An 18,026-nucleotide genomic window follows, 5' to 3' on the forward strand; every position below is an offset into this window, starting at 1 on the left:
ACTAAAATTTATGGACGATGTGGGTTTCGAACCAGCGCTTCTAGGGTTACTTCCCAGCGCTCATCCGACTGATCAACCGTCCGTGTCAATTGTCATAATTTTAAAATATACATCTAAGTGACCCCCTTACCCCATATATATAGTTATAATGAAATATAATAAATTTTGGAATGTTTTCTTTCAAAATTCAATATTCGTGTTCAGTATTTATAATGCGTGTGTGTGTTCTGATCATCAATTCATTTGTATAATAATTAGTTTGAAGGCAGAAGGCGAAGAGCACGACATCCTTCTCTCAGCGGCAATACGCGACTGAGCGGTCACGTCCACTTAAAAAACCCGCATCGCGGATTGTATGCTGTAAAATTTCCGCGCGGATATTTTCTTCATACAATTTCATATGTCACATAATTTTGCGGGAGAAACCGCGCGGGAAAAATTCGCAATGCGTGCTAGCATTTATTCAAATTTTGCATGAAAATCAATAAACATTTATAGGCAATATATTATTACGCTCTATAGCAGTGTTTCCCAAACTTTTTTAAGCCCCACCTTAACATTTCTAGAACTTTTATGCTCCCCCATAAATAAATTATTAACCTTTATAAATTGTTTTGTTCCCTTAAGAAATATAAATGATAAGTTAAATTTTAAAACATATAATGAAAAACTGAAATTCAAAATACATAATTTTAATATTGATTTTTCTATATTAATTTACTGCGATCCTTTCGCTTGATGCTAGCTGCACAGAGATTTTATATTAGGTTCCCATTTATTTAACCTTTAATCTGAAGTCGATATTTTTTATCTGTAATAATTTGCATTACATACAAACATTTACAGCACTAAATCCACATTCGGATACATATGAAGATTGAAACGGTAGTAAAAGTTATCTTGCACATTTTTGGAATTTGCCTTTTTTGTTAATTTATTCACCCATTTTTGCCCCATTGTATTTAAATGACCCAAAGCAAAAGGGTTAAAGTCATGTCCAGTACATTTATTAACTGCCCCCCCTGTGAGCCCCACGTTGGGAAACACTGCTCTATAGCGTCCACGTAGACGACATCGCAGGCAGGCTTTAAATAAATAAATCAAAATAAAAAACAAACAATTACTATAAGTATATTTTGCGTATCTGTGGTCGACGAATTGTTAAAGCTTGCTTTAACAATTTGGATGAAATGACTAAAAAGAGAGATTTTGGGGGCGAAAAATCGTTCTGGGAAAACTCTTTATCTAGATATTCATAATATTTAAGTAAAAATAAAGGTGCATTAACATTGTATACGCAGTAATAACCCATATTAATATGCATATCTAGATAAACATTATCTGTGTTATTAATAAACGCGAAGTAAACTTATTCCAAATTTAAATTTTTTTGTCTTTATCTTACCTTTGCCACTATTGAATTACATGACAGGGAGAAGTAGTTTTAAACTTGGAGTAACTACATTGCGTTTATTTATAAGACAGCTTAAGAGTAGTGTCTACTACATTTAAATAAATAAAAAACTGATTATAATATTAGAGAGATAATACGTTCAGTTTCCGATGTTAAAAAAAAAAAATTAAACACCATTCTATTGAACTGGCTAAACAAAGGTATTTAAAATGGCGACACTGTCATCATTTTACCAGTGGGCTCGTTTGCACCGGATGACGGCCAGTACCACAACGGCGCCTATTTCTGCCATGAAGCAGTAATGTATAAGCATTATTGTGTTTCGGTCTGAAGGTCGCCGTACCCAGCGATATTACTAGGTAGAGACTTGATATCTTATGTCTCAAGGTGACGAGAGCAGTTGTAGTGCCTCTCAGAATTTACGGCACTGCATTGTAACGGGCAGGGCTTATCAATTACCATCAGTTGAACATCCTGCTCGTCTCATCCCTCATTTTCATAAAAAAAATCATCATAATATCATTTATGTAGGTAGGTATGGTTGTGTTCATTGATTTAATTATTTACGATCATGCAATACATTCGATTGTTGTATTTTTTGCAACTTATTCATAATAGTGTGTGAGCGAGAAGGGACGACACCAGTTTTAATCTCATTCTTTCAAGTTCTGATAAACAATATTTAATTATAAATTATATAACAATCTATATTTTAATACGTCAAACGAAATCTTTGTAACCCTTTTTAGAAAAAATATTGCGTGAACGGACAGTTAAAGTATATACAGAGAAGAAGTACATAAAGCAATATTTTTAATTTAGACACACTACTGCTTCAATGACACACAACACAAAATACATACATTATAGAGGAATTTGACCAATTAACCCTAATATAGTTCAAAGTTCACACTTAAAAATTAAATGAAATATGGTGAATTTCGACTAATAATTATGGTATAGCTTTTCAAAGATATTAAATCATTGTATAATTTATCCTAAGAACTGGTTAGTGAACCTCTTCTTTCTTGCCTGCCTGTGTCTGTCATGAAGCAGTAATGTGCAAACATAATTGTGTTTCGGTTTGTAGGCCGCCGTTAGTGATATTACTGAGCTAATGACACTTAACATTTTATGTCTCAAAGTGACGAGTTATATTATTATATATTATAGAGTTATAGAATTAATGCGATTTGGGTTTAAAATCAAATATTTTTATTCAAAATAGGATTTAAAATCACTTATTGAACGTCACAAAGTACCACCCTTTTGGAAAAAGTATGCCTCAGACCTGAGAAGAAAGGGCGCAAGATACTCAATCATCCTGTTCAATAAGTAAACATTTTGGAAAAACATTTATTAAACTACCATGGTCTAGGTGCCCCAGCGCTCTTCACACTAACAATCTTGTTCAACCCTCCAGTTGTGCCTACTCCATATATTTTGGTGTATCAATTAAATTGTAAATTAAATGTATTATTTATATCCCAAAAGTGAAGTAAATTAAAAAACTAACTAAGAGTCTGGAAAATTTAATTTGTTTGTCACAACTAAATTAAGGCTGGGTTGCTGGGTTATCATTAGTAACGCTGACTTTAATATAGACTGCGGAATGTGTTGCACGCACCATCATGTTAAAGTTAAAAAGTGAAATAACGAGTCAGTATCGAATATTTATTTGAAAATTTTGACAGGTATATATTTAGATATTTTATATTGAGAAAAGCTTTACGGACGTTTTCAATAACGTATATCTAGTTACGGATACATTGCTATCACTGTTTAATGACAAGATTTTATCTAGTTATAGTCCAATGCTTTATGTTGATAGGTTATTGAAATGTAACTAAGCGTAACAGCATACATTTGTCTACCTCTAGTAAGTAAACTACGGATAGATAGGTTATTGAAAACGGCCGTTAAACGGCGAAGATTGGACGATTACGGTTTTCACGATACGATTCCAATCCGTATCAGTGATAACACGGTCTAGAGCAGTCATCGAACTATTTCTATGGAAGTTTACGCAATCCGGCTTCCGTCATCCGATTTCTTTCCGTCAACCGTTAGAAATAGTTCTACGACCACACTGGAGCGTAATTTCACGGATCAGATTCGGATCGGATGTAGTGCGATGGCGCTCTTAAATTTATGGCGTCATCTAACAATTGTCAAATTGTGCAACACATTTTTTTGCTTAACCGGTACTTTAACATTTTTTTAAATCCTAAAGTTTAGTTGGTGAAACCCAGCCTAAATCTACCAACAGATCGAATCGCCTAACGTTTTGTTCACAATGGAATTTTCGATATAAAAATATGTAGTTAAAAAAATATATACGCTTTCTTTTTTGACAGTGTTTGTTTATACAAGAGACAGCATTCCGTGTTTGTCGTTGCAAATGTTTTCATAACAGGATGAAGCAAATACTGTTTCGAACATTCGTGAAGGTTAGCTATGTTCTTAGGTCCATTTTCAATTTCATAGTGATTATTCTGATAACTTCCAATTCGATACCTCAGTTCAGTTCAGAAAAGGGTTTCAAAAGAACATTAATAACTAAACTGAATTCACTTATGGACTTGTTTCACTGTGGTAGGTAATGGTGGGTTATCGTATATGGAATAATAATTTCTCAAAGTATTTTAATCCCCTTTAAAACGAGATCTGGAAAGGTCTTAAAACATCGGGTTAACTATAATAAAAATGTAACTTTTACGCAAAAATCTAATGTAAAAACAGTTACAATTACACGTGTTTTAATCCTTTAAAAGTGTTTTATTTAAACTTCTCATACCGACTTATCTCAAACTAACTGAATTTCAGACTTGTTGTTTGACAAGTAAATAGTCAGCGACTCTTGGTATGAGATTCTTAGTATTTTGAATATTAAAACCACTTGTTTCTTTTAAACTAAGGGACGAGACGAGCAGGACTTTCAGCTTATGGTAATTGCCCTGCCTATTACAATGCAGCGCCGCTCAGGATTGAATTTTGAAAAACCTAAAAGTTTCGCATTTCAATTGCGCTCGTCACCTTGAGACATAATATGTTTAGTCTCATTTGCCCAGTAATTACACCAGCTACGGCGCCCTTCAGGCCTAAACACAATAATGTTTACATATTGCTGCTACACGGCAGAAATAAGCGCCGTTGTGGTACCCCTAATCTAACCGGCATCCTGTGCAAAGGAGCCTCCCACTAGCTAACATAACACGCATCCTCTTATTCTCCAACAAGATTTTTATCTCCATTTCACTGATGTTCGCCTGATACCGTTAGTAAAATCGAGCGTTACATTCATACACATACAGAGAGCGTGGCGCAATATTATTTTTCAATAACGTTCTACTATTCCTTAAATTTGGGAATGGTATTTCGTTGTCCTTTGGGAATCAATTAATTATTATTTCAAACCTCGAAGGTATAAAATTTTTTACGCTTCTTTTAATCTTTTCATTAGGTAAGTATTTATTAGATTAATCTCCAATAACGACACATTTGACGAGTTTAATTTAATTATATTCGTTCAATTTTCTGATTATTAAATAGTATTTTGATAAAAAAAATCCAAATAATATTGTATTTACTGGATGCGATTACTTATTATGACAGTTATCGAGACCATCATGTTCACGAAACATCCTCACACAAACAATTAATTCAAGCTCTAAAGGTTGATGCATCCAATATGTATACGATAATTTATATTTATACAGTTTATTCATTATTACTTTTAATGTGAATTACAGCCATTTTAAAATACTCTATTTGATTGAAAAGAGTGGTTCTTGTTCTTCTCACGAGCCCTAATTTTCAGAACATATAAATATATTTATACAGTTTATTCTCTATTATTTTTAATAAATATTTGATATTAAAAACACTTTTAGTTTTGAACACGATTCATATATCGGATGCAGCACCTCACAAACTAAATAGTTTTGTATATTACAATGTAAAATACTCGGTTAATTGACAAGAGTGGCTAGTTTCTTATATGTTCTTCTCACGAGCTCTACTTTTTCCAAACATATGCTAGATTCAGTAATTTAAATCAAATATTTATAGTGACGATTCAAAAGCGCTTAATTTGAGCCAAATTGAATTAAGTTTATTTGACTTTGAAAATAAAGCGTTTATTTTTGGTTTATTTTAGTTATTCCCGTTTACAATCTCTTCTTATATTGTATATAATATTAGTAACAAGTTATTTATTTATTACTTGAGATTTATTTCTTTCTTTTATAATTAATAATTTCTGTTAAATAATTTTCTTTAATTCATCGACACGCCGGTCATCAATAGCCTCTGTCACATGTACATGTATATATTATGTATTTTTATATTTATTTAACCTATTTCTTACATAGGGATATCGTTGTTGACAAGAGGCTATTTATTTCGTTATATACACGGACTAGTAAAAAAAGAAGGACTCCGCGCCGTGATATTAGCAAGTGAAGCACCTTTATGCTAGGGTGTGTGCAATTTTTTCTCCTTTAAATAATCATATATCCACAAATACTTTTATATTATTGTTTTTACACTTTTTCACAACGCACGACGGCATATTTAAAATATTTTAATGCCACGAAAACTGATCTGGCTTGTATTAGTGTAAGTGTATGCGTGGGGCTATGTATTTACACGTTTACCGGCTTGTTTTCGTGCCTCACTGTTATGTAAGGTGACACGGAGTCCTTATTTTTTTACTCGTCCGTGGTTATATAATGTAAAATTATTTTGATTTTAGAACCGTCGATATGTTTATACGACGTATAACGATGAATAAATATCAATCTAGCGAAACTCACTGAGAAAAAAGTAATTCTCTCGATTGTATGAAACGTGCAGTCATTAATATAGATTGACAGATGACGGCTATAATCTTGTAAAAAAACGGAGATAGCCGAAATCCACTACGTTTTATGCAACTGTTCGCTTTCAAACTTAGCCGGATTATACTCCGTCGCCATCGCCATATAGTAATTACTATAATTTCAAACTTATGTCAAATGACTGCACGTTTCATACTAAAATAAATTTCAATTTTTACTTAGACAGTCCCACCTCTTATTACTTAATATTTATATCCTCTTTGATAAATATTCGGTACATAATAAATTAATTAATATTGTATTCGCTTTGGCAATAAAAATATTCTCAAAGGGTTAAAATTTTTTGGTACGAGGTGAATAATCCAGTGTCCCGATGTTTGTTTACAGTGAGCTCCTAAACTAATGAACGGATTTTAATGGAGATTACTTCATGGAGTGCAGTTTAGTCCAATTTGAGAGATAGGGTAGTTTTTATTTCGATGTGGGCCCATAATTATTTGTATTTCAAATATTTGTTTTGTATGGACATATTTTCAATGAGAGAATTTAATGACGCAGTCTTTGGCAGTTGTACTGTGAAATAATTTCATTATAACAACGGGATGCATATTTTACGAAATAATACTTAATGTTATGAAATATTATTGACATATTCATATAAAACAGTATTTTATTAATTATATACAGAATAACGTCTGTCGGATCAGCAGCCTGTTTTTATATAAAATTATGGTCAACATAATATTTCTTTTGAATAATCGTTGTAACAGATGCGTGGGGTTTTCTGACTTTTCGATATTGTTGACCCCATTTAATGATAAGCTGTTTAAGCAGTGACATACCTATTTAGATTCATTAACACAAAGGCTACCATCGTAAATATTTTTTTAATTAATTCTAATGTGTGTAAATTAGTAGTGTTTTCTACAATTATAATATTTGTGTGATAATGTAATGTGAAGCTTATTAGCCCAGTTTTAAAAACTAATGTTTTATAATTTGTTTCAATTTCGTTAGAAAACAATTATTTCAAAGTTTTACTGCCCCACTAGTTTGAATAATAATTCTAGGTCGTTTAATAAAGTTATTGAAACAGGAAGTTCATAAGCAATTTCGGAAGGAAATACAGGAAAATGTAAATGATATAGAATTGTTTTCATAATATTTGCAGTTGTATTAAATAGATAAGTATAATGGCGTTCTTAAAAGAGTTCAACGCACGTTATAGGTAAAAATAATAGAACAATAAATAATTCAACAGATATGACAATGTGTAGGTAATTAAGATGTGTATCATACTGTAGGTTCAATTAAAAACGGGTTTGTGCACATATAAAAGTGAGTTATCAATATAGAATTTAATATCTAAACATGTTTTGCGACTTTTCAATTAAATTTATTAAAGTGCAACGATAGTATAGATGAGTTCCAAGTTTTAATAATAAATCTTGTTTATTGTAATATGCATCTGGATAGAAATCTTCAAATACACGACCTTCGATGATTATGCGGTTCACGGAACGATCTCTCGTCCGCATAAATCAGCTGTGGACATTAATAAATAAATATATAGAAAACACACGTACTCAGTACTCACCGTAAACAGACGGCAGCAATGAAAATAAACTGTACACCTCCAACTTGCAGCGTCACAAGTGATCACAACAACTGTCAAATAAAATGAAAGTTTATAGAACTTGAGAATAGGTAACACCACTTTTTTACGAGAAAACGAGCGCGGTTAAAGTTTCGCTTTGTAAAATGGACTCGCGACGCGTCCGCACTAGTCGACGTTTGGGAGTCGAATACTCGATTTTTCGAATCACGATTGACGATTCTGCCGCGCTGAGCGTTCGCACTTCGCAGTCGGTAACCGGCGCGTCGGTCATTCCGATTCACGGTAGCCGATAAGGGCTTGGGTAAATGCAGCATAGTGCAAATATACCTACACGTTAGGTACCATTATAATTTGCACAAATCGGATGTAGGTATTTGAATTGAAGTGATGCTAATGTGATGCTGTAATAGATAACAATAATACGTTTAATAACAATTTAAAATAATATTATCTGTCTTATAATGTTGTATGGTTAAAAAAAACTAAGATATTTATTTTTCTTAAAAAATAATTATTGCTAATCACAGCTAACCTTTAGTATTTTCACCAACGTTGTATTATGGTTAAGAAGGACTAATCAAAAACACAATAGTAGGCACCGAAACTTAAAAGCCTTGAAGCCAAATCACTGAAGTCACCATATACTTAATTAGTAACAAAGTTTTTTTTAAGAAAAAAACCGTGTGGCGACGTGGGACACCGGATAGGAACGAAGTTCCTTATTATAAAAAAAAAAATTACTGATTTGCCTTTGTATGTCAATGTAATTTTGCAGTTACAAACCTATTTAAATATTCGTTTACTTATTGTATTTTGGTTTGATTTTGTTACCTACAAATAAAATAAAATAAACAATCAATCTAATTTGTCAGAATTGTGTCAAATGTCAATAATTGTTACTTGTCAATTATTTGTAAGTATAGAAATAATAATAATCATCAAGATATTGTCGCGTAGCAACGCTTCGACGTACATGAAGAGAGTTGTCAAACTTCACGTCTTACGTTCCGGGCGTTATTTCCCGGTTACCCCTCCGAATCGTCCCTTAAGGAACTTCGTTCCAAAATACATTTCTAAATCAAGGCATGTCTAAATATAATATTTAAGATCAGCCATAAGAATATTTATTTTACAAAGAGGGTAACAAACGACCGTACATACAGGTCACCTGATATTCTCATGAAACAATAGAGGAATCACAGGAGCGGTTCCAACTGTATAATAAATTGACGAATGAAACATACACATGCATTCGAAAACTTTAAACACATTGGTGCGTGGCGCGCGAGAATCGAACAGGGGTCTCCGTCGGATCGAATTAATATTTAGATTAATTTAAAATAACTGTACTGTGGTAATTTTATTATAAACTTAAATATAAATATAAAGTAAATAACAATTAAGTGGTTACTAGGGTTAAAAGCAATATTAAACATATTGGGAAATAGAATAGCTTGTGAAAAACCATAAAACCCACTTCTTTAAATAAAACAGTAGGTATGTCTACTAGCAACACGGTTTTGCTTTTATGTCATTTTGGTGACACGTTTACAGAGTACATTAATTATTTACGGCCACGATTATCGTATCCTGGCCATTTATTTTGCAGTTAAAATCTAAAAATAACAAGGAGGTATGTATTTATTTAAGACGTAGGTGTCTGCCCAGGCCATCTAGTTTTATGTCTGCTGATGTAATTATAAAAATAGGTTTAATCTATATAAATTTTCATTTAATATGGGTATTGAAATTGTCATCATTTGTGCAGTAAAGTGTTAGCAAGCCTATTGACGAACGTTATGTATGGCAATCTTGTAACAATTGGGAATTGTTCTCTCGAAATTGTTTACGAGAACATCTACCGTGGACAAATAATCGAGTTAGGCAGATCCAATTTCGGGGAAGAGGCCACTCGTCGAAACCAACTCGAATGGGCAGCGTTCGGGAAAATCCATAGAATCTTGTCCACAGTGCCTGAAGGCGAAGGTTTTTAACCGTTTAACCGTAAGTCATCACTGGCAACACAGTGTGTGGAGGGTATGAAGACGTGGTCGCTTACTATGGGCCTAATGAGGAACCTTATGTTCGCTCGGAAGCGACTATGAGCTTCCTCATTAGGCCCATAATGCCCATAATGCTCATTAATGGAGAGGGCGAGCATAGCCCTCTCCATTACTTCCCATTCCCATCATTAGTTCCCTGCGAGATCTTCTGCAGCACAACAGTAGCGGAACCGATCATCGTGGAGATTTTAGGGGGAGGCCTTTATCCAGAAGTAAACGTCTTCTGGCCGATTGATGATGATGACGTTAATGGAAAATGCCCTATAATTTTTTTTTTACTTATAAACGTTTTAGCGGCATAAACAGCCGTATCTCTTTTTAAGTCGACTTAGAAATTTGATTTTAGCAGCTTCAAGAGACCGAATATCGTTTTAAATTCAACTCAATACCTTTACGCGTTCCCGACATAAAGAAAGGGTCTTGACAGAAAGGCAAAAACAGTGATCTATAAGGGTTCTAAACGATTTTTTTCTTTTAGGTTAGGAACCGTTAAAAATATTCGAAAATATCGTTTCATGTTATTATTGATTATTTTTGTTTTTTTACGCTTTTACACCTTGTTTGCTAAATTGACGCGGTGTCGTGTGCCAGCTCGTCTCCTTCCCTCAAATACGTGCGAAGGGAACTATGGCTGGTCCATGCGTCAACTCGTGAAGGGGAGCTGCATGTGGTGCCAGGTCGACCTGTTATAGTTAATATATCAATGTTTGATTCGGTTAATTGAAGAACAATTAATTGAAGCTCTAAACGTTGCTACATCCAATATACGATAAATTATATTTATACAGTTTATTCCTTATAACTTTTTATGAAATATTTGATATTTAAAATGCTTTTGAGCTCTGAATATGATTAATATATTGATGTATAACACCTTACAAAGTAATCTGTTATTCATTACAGTCATTGTAAAATTCTTATTAATTGAAAAGAGTGACCGTTGAAATTCATTTATGTTGTTCTCACGAGCTCTAACTAGTAGAATCAGTACTTAAAATATTTATAAAACCGATTCAAAAGCGCTTAGTTTAAGGATATTTGAATAAATTTTATTTCACCTTGACTCTGAAAAAAAAGGATATAACTATTATTCTTATTATGCAGATTAGTAATCAATGAGGACGAAATTGTCGCATAAGAAAGTTTAACAATTATTTAAATTCTTATATCTATCTGTTTATGTAGATAGTATGATACGGATGGGTATGCGGTATAACAGAACGTATATAAAAAAAAAATATTGAAGTAGGCGTTACTTTGCGGTAATCCATAATAATTAATAACTGCTAATTTGCAGTCTCGTGCCAGATTTTGGTGAGACATCACGTCCTGAGGATGCCTCGTGTAGAGGCGAAACATGTGTCGAATTGCTTAAAGACAAATACTGGCGGAATTAACACTAAAGAAAACTCAAATCATTTGGACAACGTATATAAATAAATTTCTATGGATGCAGCACAATGAGTTGGTCACAATAGAAGTGATAATATCGGTATAAGATTGAACACACAAAAGGCTATCTTATCACCAGCCTTTCGACTCGTCTCAATGTTGCCATAACAATTACTTGAATCCTGTTAACTTTTATGATTTTTAATATTTAACTTTTCTTTTAGTTTTATTCACTGTTATTGTTATTGATGTGTATATTAAAACATGCCGTTTGTGTCTGTTTGTTGTAACGTTTTTTGAATTAATACTTCTTTTGGTGCGTTGGGGAAAAAATATCAGTGAATTTTTACCACTGATCTGTATAAATATCACTGGACACGCTATTCCATATTTTTGACAGCAAATTTTTTGTGCCTATTTGCAGCGCCACTTGCGAGCGTCCACAGAACTAACTTTGACGTATAATACAAATGGCTGCGAAGGAACATACAATACTCTGAAGTATTTTAGCTGTTTGAATTAATTTCGTTCGTTTTCCGTGTTATTTATACTTCAAGAATCAACGTCACACAAATTCGACACCCTGACGTTAGCTGGTCAACTAGACCATTTGTGTCATTCTTCAGCTACCAAGCCTCTTGTAACTCATATGTCTACTGAACCACAACCAATGGACGAGAACTAAATAAATTTCATATATATAATTTCAGTTTATATACAAGTTTAAAAAAATCACACACAAGTTATTTAATTAAATTATGGGGTATAATAATGGTTTCATTGATTGTATTTAAAACCTTCCTTATTATATTGTAATATTGTGCTACAAACGTTTTTTACGTTTGTAGCAGGACGAGTAATATATTTATTTAGGTTTTTTTTATTACTTACGCTAAAGAAGAATAAGTTCTTGTGTGCGTACATAAGCACAAACACACTTTTTTTGTGTGTGTGAGGACAAAAGAGCATCAGGTACCCGCCTGATGCTAGGTGATGGTATTCTCTTGCATCATCACAACAACTAGAAACAACAGGACCGTTGCCTTTTAAGTGGTTGTACGGGTGATATGACCTGAGTTCCCTTCTCATGTCATTTCACCATTCTTCGACGACTCTCCCCTTAATGTCTCGCCTGGTATAGTAGGTCTAGGCGATTGACACCTGCGGGCTGCGAGGGAAGGCCGCATTGGCTTCGATGATTGGGGGTCTAGCAGCTATTGCAGGGTTCTGTATGCCGCAGATCCGGGGAGACATTAAGTAATGTTCATATCTCTGCTCTGATGCAGCCCAATACAATAAATACCAGCTTGAACCTGAACTAGTGGCATTGGTCCTAAAGAATCTTTAAGAGAAAACCGTGTGGTGTCGTGAGACACCGGATAGGAACGATATTCCTTATTACAAAAATATTAATTTTACTGATCTACTAAACAAAAATGGGCAGTTTCCACTGAATTCCACTGTCTAAAAAAAAAGTGTGTGTATACATAAGTATGAACGCAAGAAGTTATACTTCTTTGGAGTAACAAAACAAATCCTTAAAATTATATATTCGTCGTGCTATTCTATGTTTATAGAAAGACCAATATTGTAAACATCATGAAATAAATTATTGAATATTATCGGACACGGCTGTATTGGCTTGAAACCTTTGCCTGTCCTAATAATGGATGAAGAAACCAAAAAAAATAATTAATGTCGCAAATGGTCAAAGAACTTTATCTTCAATAACATCAAAAAGGTACTGTAAACGTAATAATGTTTTGCTTTTATGTCAATGTAAATTTTGCAGTTATAAACCTATTTAAATATTTGTTTATTGTTTTTCGGTTTGGTTTGGCCTTGTTTCAAATGCTCTAAATAAATAAAATAAACAATGAATGTAATGTAAGAAATGTTTCAACTGTCAATAACTGTTACTTGTCAATTATTTATATCTTATATCTTTAAACGAGCAATTCTTGTATATATATATATATATAATCTGAATCTCGGAAACGGCTCCAACGATTTTCATAAAATTAAGTATGCAGGGGATTTCGGGGGTGATAAATCGATCTAGCTAGGTTTCAATTTAAATAAAATGGTTTTATCCATGTTTGAATGAGAAACAGCTACAATAATATTAGAATACAAAGGTAAATTTCGCCACTATATACAAGACTATTATAGCTCAGATGGGACATAGGGTGATCCGGAAAGCAGAAGACCCCGGTTCGAGTCCAGATGTCCTATTAGTTTTTTTTTTGTTCAAGTTTTATACATTCTTAAAAATCCGAGCAAGGCTCGGTCGTCCGGATATTATAATATAATAAGTGTCGTTACAACTTTTGCTTTTAATTTTTTCCGTCTAGCCCCTTAAGCTTAGCCAGCGATAAGGAACTTCGTTCCAAAAATTTAAAGAAATAAACAATTTGGCTGTTGTATCTCAATATATTCTTGATATTGTTCTTTATATCATAAGCACATTAACGAATTTGCTAGAAACTGCGAAAGTCATAATGTTAACACGAGGAACAAACTTAAGCTTATTATGCCTATTACTCGGTTAAATCGAGTTAGTAAGTCTTTTGTTGGGCGATGTATATGCTTCTACAATAAGATTCCAGATAATGTACAAAACAACCTAATTCAACATACATACATACATACACACTCACGCCTTGTTCCCGTCGGGGTTGGCAGAGACAATAGAATGCCATTTGCTTCTATCCTTACAAACCTCACGCGCTTCCTCGACATTCAAACCAAATTCAAAAGAATTGTGTAAACAGTTTGTGTTTGATTATTATAATATAACATAAAAGATTTACCTAATGATACCACAGACTAGGAATGGAGCGAACGCAATCATTATAAATTTTAACGATACTAGGTACATAATATTTTAACTAAATTAATAAAATAAAGCCCGCTGAGTTTCTTTCTCCCATTCTTCTTAGGTCTGAGACATACTATTTAGAATGGGTGGTAGTTTATTGACGTTCAATAAGTGATATTAAATCCTATTTTCAATAACAATATTTGATTTTTAATTTGTCTGCTATCTTGAATTTTGTACACGGCTCGGTCATAACATCATTGTGTGTTTTATACCGAATGTATAAGTATTATAAAGCGCTCATCACCAGATTCATGCTGCTGAATTCCATATCCATACGACATATCACCAACGTGAATATCATTTTCACCATATGGTTGTGGATCAGTCCTCCACAGTGCAGTTTTCAAGGATTTTCTGCTAAGTGTCACGTAAATTCAACCTATAGAATGACCTTTGCGTAGAGTACTAATTCAAATATTTTGATTCAAAATATTATTTAATAAAATCACTATTCATCACATCATCTACAGTGCAGTTTTCATGGAACTTTCTTGCACGTACAACCAAGCTGTGGAATGAGCTTCATTATGCGGTGTTTCAGGGCAATACGGCAAGAGTACCTTCAAAACAAAGCGTGTACACCTTTATAAAAGCCCGACAACTCTCCTGTGATTCCTCTGCTATTGCAAGAGAATGTGGCCGGTGGTGATCACCAACGAACGTACGTCAAAAGCTACCACCTACACTAATAATTAATAACCTGACTTGTAAAGAACGGGTGCGAGAAATTCTTGTGGCTTCTCCATTTTTTTATATAAAATTTCGTTACAATCCAATCTATAATTTTAATTGCCTGACGGCAGTTACTCCATTCCCAATCTATAGTATCATTAAAGAAGTAATCTGAACTAACTAGTAGTCTCTAGTACCCACACCTCGCTAGAATCTCACTAACGACATCAACTTCTGTTGATGCAGGAGAATGTGGGCGGAGGTGATAACTTCACATCTGTTATTTATTTTACAAACTTACCTATAATTCTTGTGCAAATATAAACTCATTCGAGTTTTACTGTGTAAAAGGTCGCCAAAATACACGATATTATTTAAATTTAAAGTGAATAATCCAAGAAAAACTGTGTGTGTACTTATGTATGCACGCAAGGAGTAATACTTGTTTGGCCTAACGAAGCAAAAATCATTTAAATAATTTATTTCCCGCGCTATTCTACGTTTGTAGAATGAACAATATTGTAAAAATCCTGCAACGATGACTTTGACAATTAATTATTAAATAACGAATACGACTGTACGGGCTTGAACCCTTTGCCTATCCTAATAATGGACGAAGAAACCAAAAAAAAAATTTTCTCAAACGTCCGAATATTTTAGGAACCAACTTCACCCTCTTATTTATGTGTTACAGTGATGCGCGCGCATCTTAAAATATCACTCTCATCATTTTTTCATCAAGCGCCTAAAGAAGTTAAACTAAAGAATTTACGTATACCCTCAATGTTAACAATTAAAGTATAATACTACATATATATATATATATGTCCGTCTCTTGTAATCATTTGCCGTTTTGTATGTTTCCGTCCTTGCTGACGATTTAATTGATTTTAATGCTTTAGGTCAATACGAGTAATAAACAATTAGTTGTTTTTTATCATTGTCAAATTTACAGCACTCATCGTCATTCTGTTAACAGCTCACGTACTATTTCTTGCTGACTCATAAACCTTCTTCTTTTAGCAGAACTTGGATTCTCATCAGGCCGTACAATGGTTTTCTAGCAGGTTTTCTACCTTAATAATAAAATATTTAGGTATTACACATACACATAATGTGATAAGGTTGACGTTGTGATTAACTCTTGACGTTCCAATTTTGTGGTTTTAAAAGTAATTACTTAAGCTAAAACTAACTGGGTGTGCAATAGAAATTTGGTTATAGAATAACGGAACTAAATCAACATCGGAGATAAAGTGGTATGTATTAATTTAGGTTCTTTATAAAGTAGTCACTGCCTAAATGCCTAATTGGAAGGTACGTCACTGAGTGTGATCATGAAACATACTTTTAAAAATATAGGCAAACAAATCTATGCAACATTTGATTCTTTTTTTTTCCCATAAAGCATAGGAAAGGTCCTAACGTGGACTATAATCAGTATTGAGTCTCTTAAGGCGAAGAGTAAGCAGAAAACACGCAAACATGGTGTTTTTAGACAAGTTTTGTGGTGAAAGTATAGCATTTCGAGCTATGAACACTATTTACTCCTGTTACACATATCCTTAAGTCTTATTTGTAGGTTGCTAATGCTTGCTATTTGTTATAGTTAACATTGCCGAGCCTTTTTGAACTACCACTTTTCTTTGAATTTAAACAAGTTTTTTGGCATGGCGTGACGCATTTTTTGGTACTTCTCTCAGAAAAGTTCTTCTTATAGCTTGTACTTTTTTGTGTAGGTTCATTTATTCAGATTAGTAGTGAATAACGAGGATTGTAAGCATATAAACTGTTTTCCACGCAAGAATTTTGAAAATATTGGCTTTGTTACATAGATGGCGGGCCGGCAGCCGTGAACTCATATCGCTCAAGGTCGCTGGCATTTAGTGTCGCCTACATATCATTTACCGTTTTGTATCTTTCCGTCCTAGTTGACAATTAAATTGATTTTTATTAATACGCTTTTATTAGCTTCATACTAGTATGTAACGGAATATTTGAACATGGCTTTCACCCCCTTCAAAACGTCGGATTACCTCAAAATTTGGAATACTTATTAAGGACCGATGACAATTCAATACAAAGTGGGGTGCTTTTCAGGATATTATCAAAATACTCATTCATACATTCATTCTACTCATATCTGTTCATAAAATATTTATAACTATTGATACCCTGCACCCCGCGCTTTTTTTTTACAATAAAATCATTTTTTCTTACACTATTATTAATTGAAATTTATTTTAAGATTTGTTTTCTATTTTTTAGTGGGATTTTCTATAAAAGTGTATTTTTTTTAGTATTTTTAAAATGCTATTTTTATTACCCTTTATACAGAGTGAATTTTCTTGTTAACTAACAATGTAACACTACAAAAACGTCGAGGAGGGCGAAAAATAAATATTTTATTTTAAATATCTACATAAATTGAGGTTTAACAGAAATTTGAACACTCGTTTATCCTACTATGTGTTCAAAAGTTTAGCTTTTAATAGAAATTACTTCATCCACTATTGCATTGTAAGGTATAGGTAAACCAAATCTGCGGGAAAGTATCTAGCTATTTTTAATGTAATAAGTTCTAAATACGAAGACCCAACAGGCAGATTGTCATCATTACTGTTATTCAAAAATCTATTTACTTTAACGACTGTTAGAATATCTTCGTTAAGATTCATCCTGTAGGGATTTGGATTATCTTAAAAATAAATTTCTACTTCGCGTCCGAAATTGTTCCCACATTTACGCAGAAATAATTTTAATAGATGTCCCTATAAATAAATATCAATTATCTTAGATTAGGGATGGGTCTCCGCTAAATCCAATTAGATACCGCACTACCTAAGAACAATAGCTTTTTTATTACGGCAACTATTAGACGCTTGTGGGCGTAGCATCTTGAAACCCTATGGCATATTGATCTTAATAAAATACAAAATATTTACTGATATGTGATCCCAGTGTCCTTCTTATTTCTTGTTGTATTCGTCTTATAAAGTTTTAGTTTCAATTATTAGCAAGGTTTAACAGAACATGTTGCACGTCAAAGTCACACATTGTTCGAAACTGGCTAGAGTACGCCCACTTAGGCGTTGTATGGGTTGCCGCACTTTGCGACTACGCCTGCGGTAGCTAGTTGGAG

The 18,026-nt window shown here is 33.3% G+C and overlaps 1 protein-coding gene across 1 annotated transcript in view; it reads right to left on the reverse strand.

Moving 5' to 3' along the window:
• Positions 1-8,046, reverse strand: part of LOC126979218 (uncharacterized) — a 75,909-nt gene extending 67,863 nt beyond the window's left edge. The window contains exon 1 of the mRNA XM_050828485.1: positions 7,853-8,046. The gene's annotated coding sequence lies outside the window, so the exon portion shown is untranslated. The remainder of the gene's footprint in view (positions 1-7,852) is intronic.
• Positions 8,047-18,026: the final 9,980 nt, after the last annotated feature.

Source organism: Leptidea sinapis, chromosome Z (assembly GCF_905404315.1).
Source record: "Leptidea sinapis chromosome Z, ilLepSina1.1, whole genome shotgun sequence".
Taxonomy (NCBI): Eukaryota; Metazoa; Arthropoda; class Insecta; order Lepidoptera; family Pieridae; genus Leptidea; species Leptidea sinapis.